A 13,751-nucleotide genomic window follows, 5' to 3' on the forward strand; every position below is an offset into this window, starting at 1 on the left:
TCTATGGCTGATGCTACCTACAAGGGGGAGACAAGCTCTTAAGATCTGGTCCTAAAAATTAGTATTTCCCCATGGCTTTCAAGGAAGAGATCAATTGTCTGTAACTTTAGCAATGAACATTTTTGAAGATAAGTCGCATGGGACTGGCTCCTCCAGCAACCGACTTGCCCCCTCCCCACAAGACAAGTCTTCAGGGGAATGAAGACACAGCTGGTCCCCTCCTCATCCAAGGAGCCCTGATCTCCAGCTCCCTTGTGCCCACACCCAGTGAACCGAGTCCCACTTGAAACGGCTTTCACAAAACTGATAAAGACTCGTCAGGCCAGGATACATAAAGACATGTAGGCAGCTAAGATGCAGTGTGGCCTCTAGCAGGGTTAAGGACAGTCAGGCACCTAAGTCTTCCAAGAAGAACTTGGCTGTTCTGCACTAAGTTTTGGGCAAGTTTAACCCAACCATCTGTGAAGGTCTCTGTGCGGAGTCCTCCCCAGTAACACTCCCCGTGCAGAGAAAGTGCCACAGCACTGCCTGCCTGATAGGAAATTAGTGGGTGTTTTGAAGGAAGAGAAACAAGACAAGAACAAGTGAAAACACACTCTCCGGGGCAGCCAGCAGAGAAGGCTTCGAGTAGGCTTGCCTTGCAAAATGGATAATGATTGACAAGACACATGGATTCCTTTGAGATGGAAAGGTGCAGAAAAGAGTAGAAAAAAAAATAGTTGTAACAACTCAGCAGTCACAAGCCTAATCCCACACATTTACTGTCTATCTCTGCTCCCGTTGCTACACTCTTCATGCATTTTCTGTTATTTTTATTTTAATTCTGAAGACTCATGGTACAAGACCCCTAATTGATGTCATATGGCACTTATTTCACCAGCATATATAAAGCTCATTTTCCCCTGATATTTAATTGACGCTATACAAATGAAAAAGCAGAGCAGGGCATGTGGGTGTTTAAAAGGAAGCTCAGCGTGCGGGAACTGTCAAGCATTTGAGCTGGCTATAACATCCCCAGCCCACCCTCTCCATCAAGAAAAATGCAGGAGGATGAGAAAAGATACTGTGACCTTACTGCTGAAATGTTTGAGGCATCATCTGACAGCGATTACCATAACTTGCTTCTTGTTACAGCCCAGAGACAAGGGCTGTGGGCTGTGGAGGGACTGGGGAGGGAGGTGGGGGCCGTACTGTCAAACAGCCCATGAAGGGCCAGGCTCCTTGCAAACCCAAACGTGCACCACAGCAGATGAAAACCGTGCCCTTTAGCTTTGGGGTTTCCAACCAAAACCCCAAAGATAAATCTCAAATCTCAATGACGCTGTGTTGTTCCCAGAAGCCAAGAGATTATTTTTGGCTCAAGGACTGTTCTCAGTGCAGATGGCCAGAGTCCTAAGCTAGAATAAAGGCTCAGGCTGTTTGCCACGCACTGCTGGTGGATCACCCCACGGTGAATAAGCCTCTGTGTCCATGTCTCCTCAAATGCCAAAAGGCAGTAACAGCACTTTGCTGGTTTCACGAGACATTCTGGTATCTCAGCAAGGAAAACCCCATCTGCGACAACCAGCATCACTCCTTGTCAGGGAGAATATGGTTTCCTGCCCCTCGGGTCCTCTCCTGCATGTCTTGCTTGGTCTCCTGAAGCATTTGCTACCTCCTGTCCATAAGAACGCGCTGGGCTGGAAATCGCCGTGCGCTGTGCTGTGGGCACACCAACAGCTCACCACAGCAGTAACACCTGACACTAACAGTGCTTTGTATGTTCAATAAGCTGCTGGAGCACTACATGGTCTTCAACAGCTGTTTCTGAGCAATGCAAAAGCTTCCCTGCTGAGCTTCACACACAAGCTCTCACCACATCTGGTGAGTAGTTTTCCTCTACTTCCTAAACCTGGTCTATCTCTTTTCAAACCACTGGACATTACTTGGTTCCTGCTAGCTCTTATATCTAATGCATTAAATACCCACAAAAAACACTGCATAGAAACAGCACCAAATCCCCTGAAAGCGCTTCATTTTGGGGATGCTTAGAGGACATTAACTGGGCTTTGCACTTTGGGAACCAGGTGGGGAGAAACTTGATTTTACACATGGAAAACCATCAGGAAATGGCTCAAAGTCACAGAACTGCCCCAGCTCCATTTCGGAGAGGACCCAGCAGACCCGAGACCCATGCTCCAGCCATATCTCCGTCCCTCAGAGACAAGGGGATGAGTGGAGTGAAAAGGTAGCTAATGGGGCCCCACCTCCTGTTGACTGCTGTATCTACAGACTCCCAGTGAATGATGGAAAGAATAGCCCAATGGGTCCTTGTGGCATCCCCCAACACTGTGGTGCTGGCTGCCATTGGGGACAGGGACAGCCTTCAGGGACCATGAAACTCTGCTCTTCTGAGGCTGTTCCTAGGAAAACACTAACCATGATAAACTGAATTAAACATTTTAAGGTCTTTGAAATCTGTAGGTGGGCAGACACCAGAGTCACCACTGTGACCGTGCTGCTCCACAAGATTATTCATGTACGGCACAGAAAAATCCTGCAGAAGTGGCATGGCCCAGTGAATAACGAGCTGACTCAGGACACCTGGGCTGCAGCCCCAGCCAGCATCTCCTTGGCATCACCTTTCCTCCTCCTTTCTCTTCTTGGCTTTTCTCAGCCCGGCAGGACAGGGATCTGCTCCTAATCCGCACCGAGCTTGCAAAACGGAGCAAGTGCTACCAGAGCTAGAGGCTCATGAGGAACAGCTGCCCCAGAGACAACCATTTCCCACTGTTTCTCCCTCTCATCATGGGACCCCAAGCACAGTGGAAAGTAGGACCCTCTGAGCACAAGGACCCTGTACCTGGGCTAGGGATGAAGGCCACAGTACTGCCTCAGCTAAAAGCATCCTGCCCAGCTGCCCCCCTGCCCTGACATGCAGGAGGTGTGCTAGCCACCATCACATGCCTGCTTTGATACAGTCTGACTGCTTTAGTTAGGCATCACTTCACCTGAAAACCATTTTTGCAGGGTTCATTCTCAGCCAGATGAGTCCCTGACATGCCTCACCACCAGCACCAGGACCTCCAGTGCCAGTTCACGGGCAAGGGGGCAGGCAGGGTGGACCCGCCCTTCCCTTTGCAGCCTGGACTCGCACTGGGCGAGCACTCCCGTCTACCGCAGCGTTAGTCCGGAGCAAAGGGGGCCACAGCTCTGAAGCTGAGGACGGGCATGTTTCCTAGCATGGCCCACACTCAGAGAGGGCAGAGCAGCCTCCGGCAGAGCCCCTCAGAGGCTGGATCAGTGCAGGGCCAGAATAGCCTGGCTGCCAGGTCCTTCCAGAGCTTCATCTCCTCCTGATCAATCCAAAAGCACCCTGAGCCAGGTTACTGCACCCTCCCCAGCGCCTGACAAACAGCTCTTTGCTGACATTTGCCCAAAGCCATATTTGCATCAAGCTGGGGGGGAAGGAAGGGACAGCGGAACATGTTTCTGCCCTGTTTCCACAGGAAAGCCACACTCTGCAGCATCCTGCAACCAAGATGGGAGGTGGAAAGCCATGGACACAGCCAAGGGCATCCATGTCTCTGGGGCTGGACCAGGGGCTTTTGCACCAGCTGCAGTCAGCCAGGGAAGGAGCATCTGCTGTGCCCCTTCTCAGACTCCAAATGGCCTTTTGGTCCCACATCCACTTACAAATCATCGCTTCCCACCACCTCTGGGATGCAGCAATGCAGGATGGAAGGTGGTACATTTTCCAGACATCTCAGGGGCTTGATGAGTTTAAGGGAGAGCAAATCAACCCTTGGCTCATCAGGCATGAAAAGCATTCATTCATCACCTGTACGTCCCATTCACCACTCTCAGGTGAGCAAAGTTTCTCATTTTAAGTCCAAGGCTGCCCAAAGAGCACCACTATCACCATGGGCCTACCTCTCATGCCATAGCACCAGCACAAAGCACTGCTCAACATTTAAATGGAGCACAAATGGGAACCAGAATATGCTCTTCAAACTGCTCCATGCCATTCTTTGGCAGGTGCATAGACAGAGCAGAGGGTTCAGTTGAAACTAGCACACAAGAAACAACTGCAGCAGCTGTCCTGAAACAGGGCACCTGAAATAAGCCATGGTCCATTTGGGATCCTGTGCACTGGGGCTGCCAGGAGGCTTGAAGCTACCAACAGAAGAGCGAGGGCTGCGTGTGTCGGGCATTAGAGGTCTGAACATTACACTTAATTGCAGAGGGGGGACGCTGCTCTGCCCTGCAGGGCTCAAGGGATGCTCGCAAGGGGCTCCTGATGGTGGGAGCACAGCCATGGGCGCACCCATGTCTCCAGGGCAGAGGAAGCGAGCCATGGCTATGCTCCAACACTCAGCTGTGGGGACAGTGCTCACCTGCCCCCAGCACCCAAAAGGACCTGGGCAAGGTGGGGCAAAGCCTGTGCCCTGCCAGAGGTACTGAGGACACCACAGAAGGATACCCCAGGAGGTGGGATCAGTCCTTCTTGGGAAGTGCTGGTCTTTCTCCAGCGACTATTAAAACCACCAGGGAGACCCGCTTGGACCAGACAACCCACTTTCAGAGAACTAAACCTGGTGAGAGGTGACTCCAGGCCCCTCGAGGCTCCAGGCCTTAGTTTGCCCTTCTGCTGACAGCAGCCATTTGGGCAGAGACGAACAGCAGCTGAGAGACACCTGAGGAAATAACTTGAGAATTAAAACAAGGCAAAAGAGTCTTTAATTTAAGGGCCACCCCCATTCTGGCAGAGGATGATCCCTTGGCCGAGGGAGCACAGCCTGCTGTTGCTGCCTGCAGGCTCAGCAGACACACCAGCCACACGCAAGAAGCATCAGCATGCAGGGAAAGCCAGAGAGCAGTGGCAATGCTTTTTTAACTCAGGGTGACACCAATGAACAACCCACTTGATCTGGTCACAACAGAGTGACAGCCTCGCTAATAAACAGCCTCGCTGTGCACCTCTCCCTTGCTCCACCATCATGGCTTCCCACCAGTGCCCTTCCCCATTCAGCTGTGCTTGGGCTCTGCTTCATTTTCCGAGCTCTGCGAGACCTAAGGCATAAACAAAGCATCACCCTTCTGTTAAGCAGAAATCATTCATCCTATTCCCTTCCTAAAGAGACCACTTTTCCCCTCTCCACATTTGCAGGTCACAGTTCAAGAAAAAGATAAGCCAAAGAGCTGCTGAGAGGATGGAGAAAAGCTGCCCCCAGCCTCCTTGTCCGCGGGAGGCAGTGAGCGGTGGAGCAGCTGCAGTGGTGGGCACCCAAGCAGGCAGCTGAATTTTAAAGCCTGCATAATTCAGCAGTGAATTTGACTCATGCTTCTTAATCCTGTCTCAAGCACAAGACACATGTGCCTCCCTGAGGGAATGGCTCCAATGTAACTTTAATTAACTCTTGATCCACCATGAGAGGAAGGGCAAAGCTTCCCCTGGGCTGATGCACACCAAAATATCCATATTGCCCAGCCTTTTCAGCTAGGCTGCCTCCGGAGTGAAGAGGCGGTCACTCAGAACTGGGACTTTACATGCCTCAAATTGCCCTCTGGATGTGTTTCTCTCCCTCCACCATTTACAGGAGCCTCTGGGGCACTATCCAGATAATTCACAGCCTAATACTGCATTCCCCATAACTTTTCTGTGTCTCATTTCTCAGACTGCACAAGGAGGAGAAGAGCCCAAGTCCTCGCACCGCCACATTCACTCCAGTGCCTTTGCAGATGTACCACCTTGGACCAAGCCACTCGTGTGCTGAGCAGGGCAGCGCAACAGGGACGAGGTGGTGGTGGGTCCCCAAGCAAGAGGCATCTTGGCAGCAGACCTGAATCCAGCAGAGGACACAGACAGGCTGGTGAACCTGGTGTGGTACCTTGCTGGTTCAGAGGGGTCATCCTGGGAGAAATTCTGCCCCTTGTAAGCTTAAGAAGCCCCCAGCACATTTCCCCTTGCACATTTTCCACTCTCCAGCCAAAGCAGGACTGTAGTAAATATCCAGCAGATAAAGCTGAAATCCAGTTACAGCATCTCAGACATTATTTTTCCCAGCAGTGGAAAATTAATCACAGCAGCCCCATCGACTCCAGCTGGCTCATCCCCAGCGCTGGAGCTATGGTCTTCAGCAGCCAAACGACTGATCTTTCCAGGCAGCTTAAAACAAATTAATGAAAGACACGGAATTTGGCACAAATTTTCTCAACCTTTCATAGATAAGGGGCAGAAAACCCCGTTTCTGCTTCTTAGCCCTCTTCCTGCAAAAAGCTAGAGCAAAATTATTTCAACAGGTTTGGTAGAGACTGCTGTGCTTTGAAGCTTTCTCAACACTGGAAAAACACATTTTCAGACCTGCTTTCATTGCATTATGCAGTTCGTGCACAGAAACAAACCACCCCCTCTCACACTATACAGACAAAGTTTGGAGGTGACAAATCCTCTTAGATTCACCAGCACTGAAGAGGGCTTGTTTCAGCCAGCCCATTTCTCAGTCTCTGCCACCCAGATCTTCCCAGGAGCTGGTGTGATGGCCAATGCTGGCGTGATGGCCAACTGCACACCTCTGCTACCCTGGCTGCATCAACAAGCACACAAGGAAAACACACTGGCTTCAAGACTCTGTGTTATAAGAAATGTGACTGAGGCTCCAGGTCTCAGCTGTGGCAGAGGTTTTTGAATTGCAAACACAGATATATTAAGTCACTTCCCACCCCCCCCCCCACCCCCCCCCGCAACAGATTAATTCATGCTCAGAAAAAAAGCTACTTCAAGAAACAGCTGCTCATGGTGGGAGGCCAGTGCGGGAGCACCCCATGGGCGCTGGGCCTCTCCATCCCATCTGTACACAGGGACTAAAACCACAGTAATCTACCTGCCAGAGGCTGCATGAGATAAGTAGGTAAGAAATTATTTCAAAGCCCATGCTTTGAGATGGAGGTAGCCAGACCCACCTCAGCACAGCAGCCGAGTGCTTTCTCAGAAGTTCAGCATCTCCACAGCACTTTTGGGCACCACATCCCTGCCCTGCACTTGGCCCTCACCCCAGCCCCCCGCAGCCAGGCTGTGTGGATGCAGGGAAGACGGTCCCTGCTCCGACAGCCTCCAGGATATGTCCTGCAAGACACGAGTCCTTCCCAGGGGAGTGAAGGAGGGTGAGCTCAAATCCTGCTATGTCAGGTAGGGGTTTGTCTGTCTGCCTTGGGGGCAGTACCCCAAGCTGAGTTTGCCTCAAGCATCCAGGACTGCTCTCCCATAACACCCTGCTCTCCCCCCTTCTCCACTCCGAGCCTTCCTCTTGCCACTGCCTGCTGTATCTAATCCACTACTGGCTTATTAAAAACCATACAACTTGTGGAAAGTTGAACTTCAGCTGGCTGACAAGCTGCCCAGCTCTCCTGCATGCCTCAGAAAGTCAGGTTACCCCTGCTAGGGAAATCAATCAACCATTTACCCCCATTAAATCCATTTCTCCATGTAATGCTACATAAACAAGCAGTATTTGCACAACACCATGTTATAAGAAGTTTCTCAAGGCAAGCAAACTGTTTCCAAGAGCTCCGCACACAACGTCACAGCCAGCTAATGCCAGGGACACCGAATGCAGTATAGTGTCTCTCCAGGGAACAAGGTATCACTCAGCAGCTCCCAAAGGGCCAAGGAAAGAGAAGTTGATTTGCACCTGAGATTTGCATTTTCTTATCAATGTAGCACAGCAGACTGAGCCCCTAAGGCAATTCCAGCACTGTACAGATGTTATCTCATACCAGTCCACTGTTGCAAAGCAGGAAGACTTGGCTATCACTAACAGATGGAAAAACTAAAGCTAAAACATACGAAAAGCAAGTTAAGTGGCTTGCCAAAGGCCACATGATGAGCCAGTGTCAAAGTGGGGTGTCAAGTCTGAGCTGTGAGGGCTGAGAAGGGGCCCCCTCACCCCTGGGCTCACAGACCTGGCTCTGCTCCCACTCTGCCACCTGGCTCTGCCTTCTGGTCTCCCACGTGTAGCTCAGCACAGAAGGGATACAGTAATTCGTACTGAATAGCTCTCAATGCCTATTTTTCTTCTGTGAACCTGCCCAATAAAGCTTTTGAAACTACATAAATATTTAGCCCCAGAACATACTTTGGCCAGAAGTTGCACAGCTCGGTATCACGGCCTGTGTCAGTGCTACCCGCCACCACAGGCTCTTCACATCCCCTAACATCGCTGTAGAGCCCTTAACTCGGCTCTGGCAGAGCAGCAGTACAGCGAGCAGACTCCTCAGCTGGCAGGCTCATGCCCACAGTGGGTTTTTGTACACTGTGCTTTGGTCACTGCCCACTTCCACACCAAGGAGGGAGGGCAGCAAAGAGGAACCTGGGCAGCAACCAAGCAGTTGAGGAGTAGGAGGCTGGTGAAGACGCAGTTTGTGCACCTTACCTGTCCAAGGACAGCAAGGCCCGTTCCCACCCCACTATAACTCCAGCAGCTTCCACAAACTTCCAGCACTATGGAGCTGACCCATGGTACATGCTCTTTATCTAATTACAGCTGTCACTGAAGACATAGCACTGGCCAACCACTTGCTAAATAGCAGCAACACGCCACTTCACATTCAGTGGCAAGAGATGTACAGCTCCTAGCCTTAAGTACTCATGTTGAAGATCAGATGGGGCAGGAGCCAAAGCATTTGCCATCAGTGCTCAAAGTTGAAAGTTGCCTCAGAAACTGTGCTCCAAGTCAAAATCCCATGGCCTTACTTTATGTAAAGCCAGGCTGCTGCTTTACATAAAGTTTTCATTGCAAAATCTGCCCTTAGGGGAGAAGATTATGCAAGACTTAATTTGAACAGTAGGAATGACCCTGAAGTGTTTTCTTTAAAGGCCCTGATGTTTTAAACTCTGACTGCAGGAAGCCACCAGGCTTCCAGTCCCCAGCAGAAGAAAACCAGCTTCTGTGCTCACAAGGCAGACAAGCAGCAGCTTTCTCCATACAGCAAGAAGCAGGGAGGTGGCAGAAAAATCACAACTTCTGCCATAAGTGGACTTCCCCTCTTATGCCCCATGCTCTCCAGATAACTCCTGTGCCACTCCCCAGTTGCAGGTACATTTGGGTGCAGCCTGAAGATACCGAACATACTCCCAAAAGCTTTGCCAAGTGGTGTAGAAAGATGCTTTGGTTACAAGAGGACCTCCAGTTTCAGCCCATGAGCTTACACATTGCTTTGGAATCCTCTGAAACATCACTAGAAAGCACCAAACCTGACGATCATGGGGCTAATAATATAAAGAGAAAGTAACAACAGCAAGCATCAGCAGTGGGGACTGCCGAGGGATTTACTGTGCGAGGAGGACCTTGCCTGGTGGACCAGCGCAACAGAGATGCTGGAAACACAGCTGCATCTCACCCCACAGAGCCTCCGCGCCAGCTGCGAGTAGCAACATTCCTGTGAGAGCACCCGCTCCCTGGCGGAGTAAGATTCAATGGGAAAAGGACAAGCAAATATGTGCCAGGTACCCTGAGTGACTCAGCCCTGACTCCTGCCTGTGGAAGGACCGTGGGCCAGGCGAGGACCCTCCAGTGAGGTTTCTGCAGGACCCTGCGGGGCTCTCAGTGCTGCCCGGTCTTCCCCATGCTGACAGGCCCATCCCATGACGAGCTGATGTCCCAGCTTTGCAGCCTGGTGCATCCCTCAGCCTCATTGCTCAGGTCCACCTTGGTTTTACATACTTTTTCTGTTCAGGGACAGGAACACTGTAACTCTCGCCTTGTGATTTATAACCATCCACGTGGAGGTAGCTCTGCTTTGAACACTTCAGCTCCAGCTGGCGTCTGTTTGGCCCCTTGCAGGTCTGACCTATGACTGACCTTGCACAATAACAGCAATCCTTTCACTACTCAGTGCTAGCTTTTTACCATTTGTTTACCCCACAGCTTTACCTACACTTTGCATGCAGGTTTTACATAGCCTCCAACTCAGTTTTCCCTGTTGTCTGAGTGTTGTTTTTTTTTAAAACAAGAAACATTTGGGATTGAAGCTGAAGGCAGGATCCTGCAGCTCACGCCTGCTCTCTCCTGGGTACTGTTTCTGCACTGGAATTGCTGAAGTTGGCAGGGAAACGGAAGAAAGAGACCCTGGAGCTACTGGGCCACAGACGTGGGAGAATCCTGCCTGAGCCACCCTGAGCCATTCCTTGCCGCGGCAGGGCCCTGCTCCTAGGGCTGCTCCCGGGCAGATCCACGTCTCCAAGCCAGGTGCACCAAGAAAGAGCAGGGGAAGAGGGACGTTTTCTGCAAAGCAGAGACTGGGCTGAAAACACATCTCTCCTTCAGCAAACCAATCTGAGCCAGCATGTGCACAGTATGCGCAAGCAGCATCAGAGCAGCATCAAAGGCAAACTACTTGCTTGGACATAGGGAAGGGTGACACAGAACAACTGCCCAGGAACTCCACACCAAGCACAAACTCTATTTTTTCCCCCCTCGGGATCTACTTTTTTCTTGCAGTCTTCCGAAAAGCCCAGAGCCCTTCTCCGAATTAAGACTAGGGACAGTGCTAGAGATATCGGTCTCCATGGACCACCGAGCAGGTCCCGGGGCAGCAGCTGGGAAACCACCTCTGGCTCTGCTCAGGACCAGCCCAGCCCAGGAGAACCGCCGACCCGCGCCATCCCGAAGCTGCTCCTCCTCGCCATCACTCCAGGCACAGCTCTCCCCATCCCCTGCCCGCTCAGCCACTCCCCTCAGGACGCTTCAGGACGAAGCGCAAAGCGGGCTCTCGGGGCTAGGATCAGTTCGGTCTCCAAGCCCTGCAGGAGGGAGCAGGGCAGCGAGCAGGGCTCGATTAATAAAGCAGTGTCCCCTTGCAGCTCGCTCAAGAGCTCTACGAGCGGCAGGGTCTCGCTGCCGGAGGCACCCGGCCCGCCGCGGCTCCCCCGCAGCCTGCCCGGGGACCGCGGGCGGCGGCTCGGGGCGCGCAGCGGCTGCGGGCCGTGCCGCTGCCCCGGGCCGGCTCCCTGCGCCCGAGGCTCCGCTCCTGGAGGAGAGTCCGAGGGCGCTCGGGGAGCGGGGCGGGGGTGCCCCGTGTCCCCGGGGTGCGGCCCGCCCTCTCCGGAGCTTCCCGGCGGCAGGCGCCGGCCGAGCCGGCGCGGACACGGCGGGACGCGGCGTGGGGCAGCCCGGGTACCGCTCGGCGCCCCCCGCCCGGCCCGAGCGCCGACTCACCTGCTCCGGCTCGGCCCCGCTGGGCCCGGGTCCTGCAGGACGCGCTGCCTTCGGCTCGGCTCGGCACAACCGCCGCTCCCCCGGCGTGAGCCCGCGCGGCACGGCACGGCACGGCACGGCTCGGCTCGGCTCGGCCCGGCCCGGCCCCGCCCGCCCCAGCGGCGACGCGCCACCCCGCGTGCCGTGCCCCGGCCCCCCTCCAAGGGAAGGCATCATCTCCCCAGGACACCCCCTCCCCACCCTCCCGCAGGGCTCTCCCCGGTGCTGCAGCTCCTCCCGGGACAAAGGGCCGCGGCTCCGGGGGCAGCTGCCCCCCCCGCCCCGCACACGGCATCGGCGTCGCTCGTGTCCAGCGTGCGGCTCTGCATCAGCTGCCCCACGGCGTTCCCCACGCCCAGCCTCCTCCGTGAAGCACAGCAAAGGCGACCCCCAGCTATCGCCCCTCCCGTGCCCCCCTCTAGACCAGGAATGTCCCTCACCCCACGGCGGGGCCGTGGCCAGCCGAGGCAGCTCCCCCTGCCCTGCCCCAGTCAGCACCCTGGAGCACGCTGGCTCCTGGACGGTGGCCGAGCGCTGCTCAGGGCAAAGGCAGTCCAAGTGCCAAGCACCACGTGCACACGCCTGTCTCGCAAGGACACCACTGTCAGACCCCCGACTACTAAATGGTGACAGATCCTGGCACCGGGACTTCCCAGTACTTGCACGAAGCCAGAGCAGCTCATGCAACCCCAGCCTGAGGAAATAAAGCACTTTCTATTCCCGTGTCTGACGGCAGGCCAAGTCTTCTCACCTCTCCTCCAGCTCTGCCTCCTCTCCCAGCTGCTATCCCATCCCTTCACCCCCAGGATAAGGGTGCTCGTAGAGGGCAGCCACACAGCACCCACCACCACGTGCTCCAGCTCTCCATGGATGCACAGAGCAGGAGCAGGGTGATCCCCCTCACTTGTGCAACGGGCACCACAACGTTTCTCCATTGATACAAATGCTGCTGCAACGTGGCGTGAAGGTGCCCTGCGGGTTACAGCAACCCCACTATGAGAGCACCCTGGACTCATTTCGGTTACTTGATGAGGACAAGACAAACAAAAATCTGGGTCATGCAGGAGCAGGAGGCAGCTGGGACTTGAGGAACGCAGCTGGTGACAAGGGAGGCTGGGCAGCCACGGCCAGAAACATCTGTGCTGCACTAGTGACTCTGGTGTGCTCCAGAGCAGGATGGGGCTCCCAGGACAGCAATGTGCGACTGAGGGACATGCTCAACCCTCCATTTCGACCACAGCACTCCTGTCCCAACCTAACAGCAGGGACCAGGGAGAGGCGCAGGCAAGAAGGGGCAGTTAGCCCCCTGCATGCCTCTCCAGCCCTGCCAGCTTCCCAGGGATGCCCCACGCTGCCATGGCTGGAGGCACACGGAGCCAGGAGCAGCGTTTATCCCAGGCAGCGACACAGACTGCAGGGGAGATGCTTGGAGCAGCCACACAGGCTCTCCTGGGTGAGGATCCTTAAATCCCCTCTGCAGAGGGATCAACCAGCCAGGGTAGTTTCCCCCAATAAGAAAGAAATCAGGTGGAGCAAAGGTGGCTAGTCAGATACAGCAGGAAACTTCATTTTAGGGGTGTCACAGACCCTCTTCCCCCGAAGCACTGTAGACCTCCTCCAACAGAGCTGGCACAGGGCACTGATGTGTGGAGAGCAACATCCAGCTGCTATGGGTCACAAGTTTTGCCCACATCTCCCCAAGGCCCCAGACATGATGTCTTGAAGCCCCTTGTACTTCTACATGACAACTGCCAACAAAGGAAGCAAAAGAAATCCCTTCTCTCTGGGATGTCATGTTCACCACGTGAAACATGCTCATGAACATGGTCGTGTTTACCACATGAAAGGTAGGTTCCACAGATCACAATACAAGATGCAGTTTCAAAGCCCCCTTCTAGTACAGAAAAACAGCATTTAGACATAACGAGCTCTTAAGGCTCTTAATGGCTTTTAGATACCTGACTTTAAGATATTTACTGCCCATTTACTGCTGTCTTGTAAACACAGTTGCTAAGATGCAGCTGTAAAATGAGAAACCATCTTCAGAAGTGTCCTTCCACTGCAGCGCAGGATCTGAGAGCAGCTGGCTGGGCAGTTACTGCACTGAGATTCAGGGCAGCAGCGACCTGCAGAGCTGCCCAATCCAGATGTACTCACAAGTCAGGCTACAACTTTAGGCTACAAACTCCTCCCTCAAATCAGTGACCATTTCAGGCACATTTTTCTTACAACCAACAACACAAATGCAGTGAGACCAAGCAGATTTGCACATGTGGCATCAGGAGCTCGTCAGCAGACTGGCACCCCAAGGCTGTCGGTCAGGCTGTGCTCTGGGTACCCATGGCTCTGTGGCTCCTTTTCCTTTAGGGGAAACTGGGAAAGGGATTAACAGGGACTAAAATCAGCTTCGCAGGGCAGATGTGTCAGCAATCTCAGCAAATCCAAAAGGTTGGCCAGACAAGTCCATTTGTGGGGTGAAGCTCCCGTGACCAAAAGCTCACGTTAGGATGCAGATGA

At 53.6% G+C, this 13,751-nt stretch overlaps 1 protein-coding gene across 3 annotated transcripts in view; it reads right to left on the minus strand.

Annotated features, from left to right (window-relative positions):
• The window catches only part of LOC142418222 (dual specificity testis-specific protein kinase 1-like), a 41,627-nt gene that overhangs the window by 19,456 nt on the left and 8,420 nt on the right, over positions 1-13,751 (minus strand). For 2 of the 3 annotated variants that reach the window (XM_075519768.1, XM_075519766.1), the window contains exon 1: positions 11,196-11,304. The exons of the other annotated variant lie outside the window; for it this stretch is intronic. The gene's annotated coding sequence lies outside the window, so the exon portion shown is untranslated. Of the gene's footprint in view, positions 1-11,195; positions 11,305-13,751 lie in introns of those variants that run through there. 3 annotated transcript variants of the gene reach the window in all.

Source organism: Mycteria americana, chromosome 17, assembly GCF_035582795.1.
Source record: "Mycteria americana isolate JAX WOST 10 ecotype Jacksonville Zoo and Gardens chromosome 17, USCA_MyAme_1.0, whole genome shotgun sequence".
Classification (NCBI taxonomy): Eukaryota; Metazoa; Chordata; class Aves; order Ciconiiformes; family Ciconiidae; genus Mycteria; species Mycteria americana.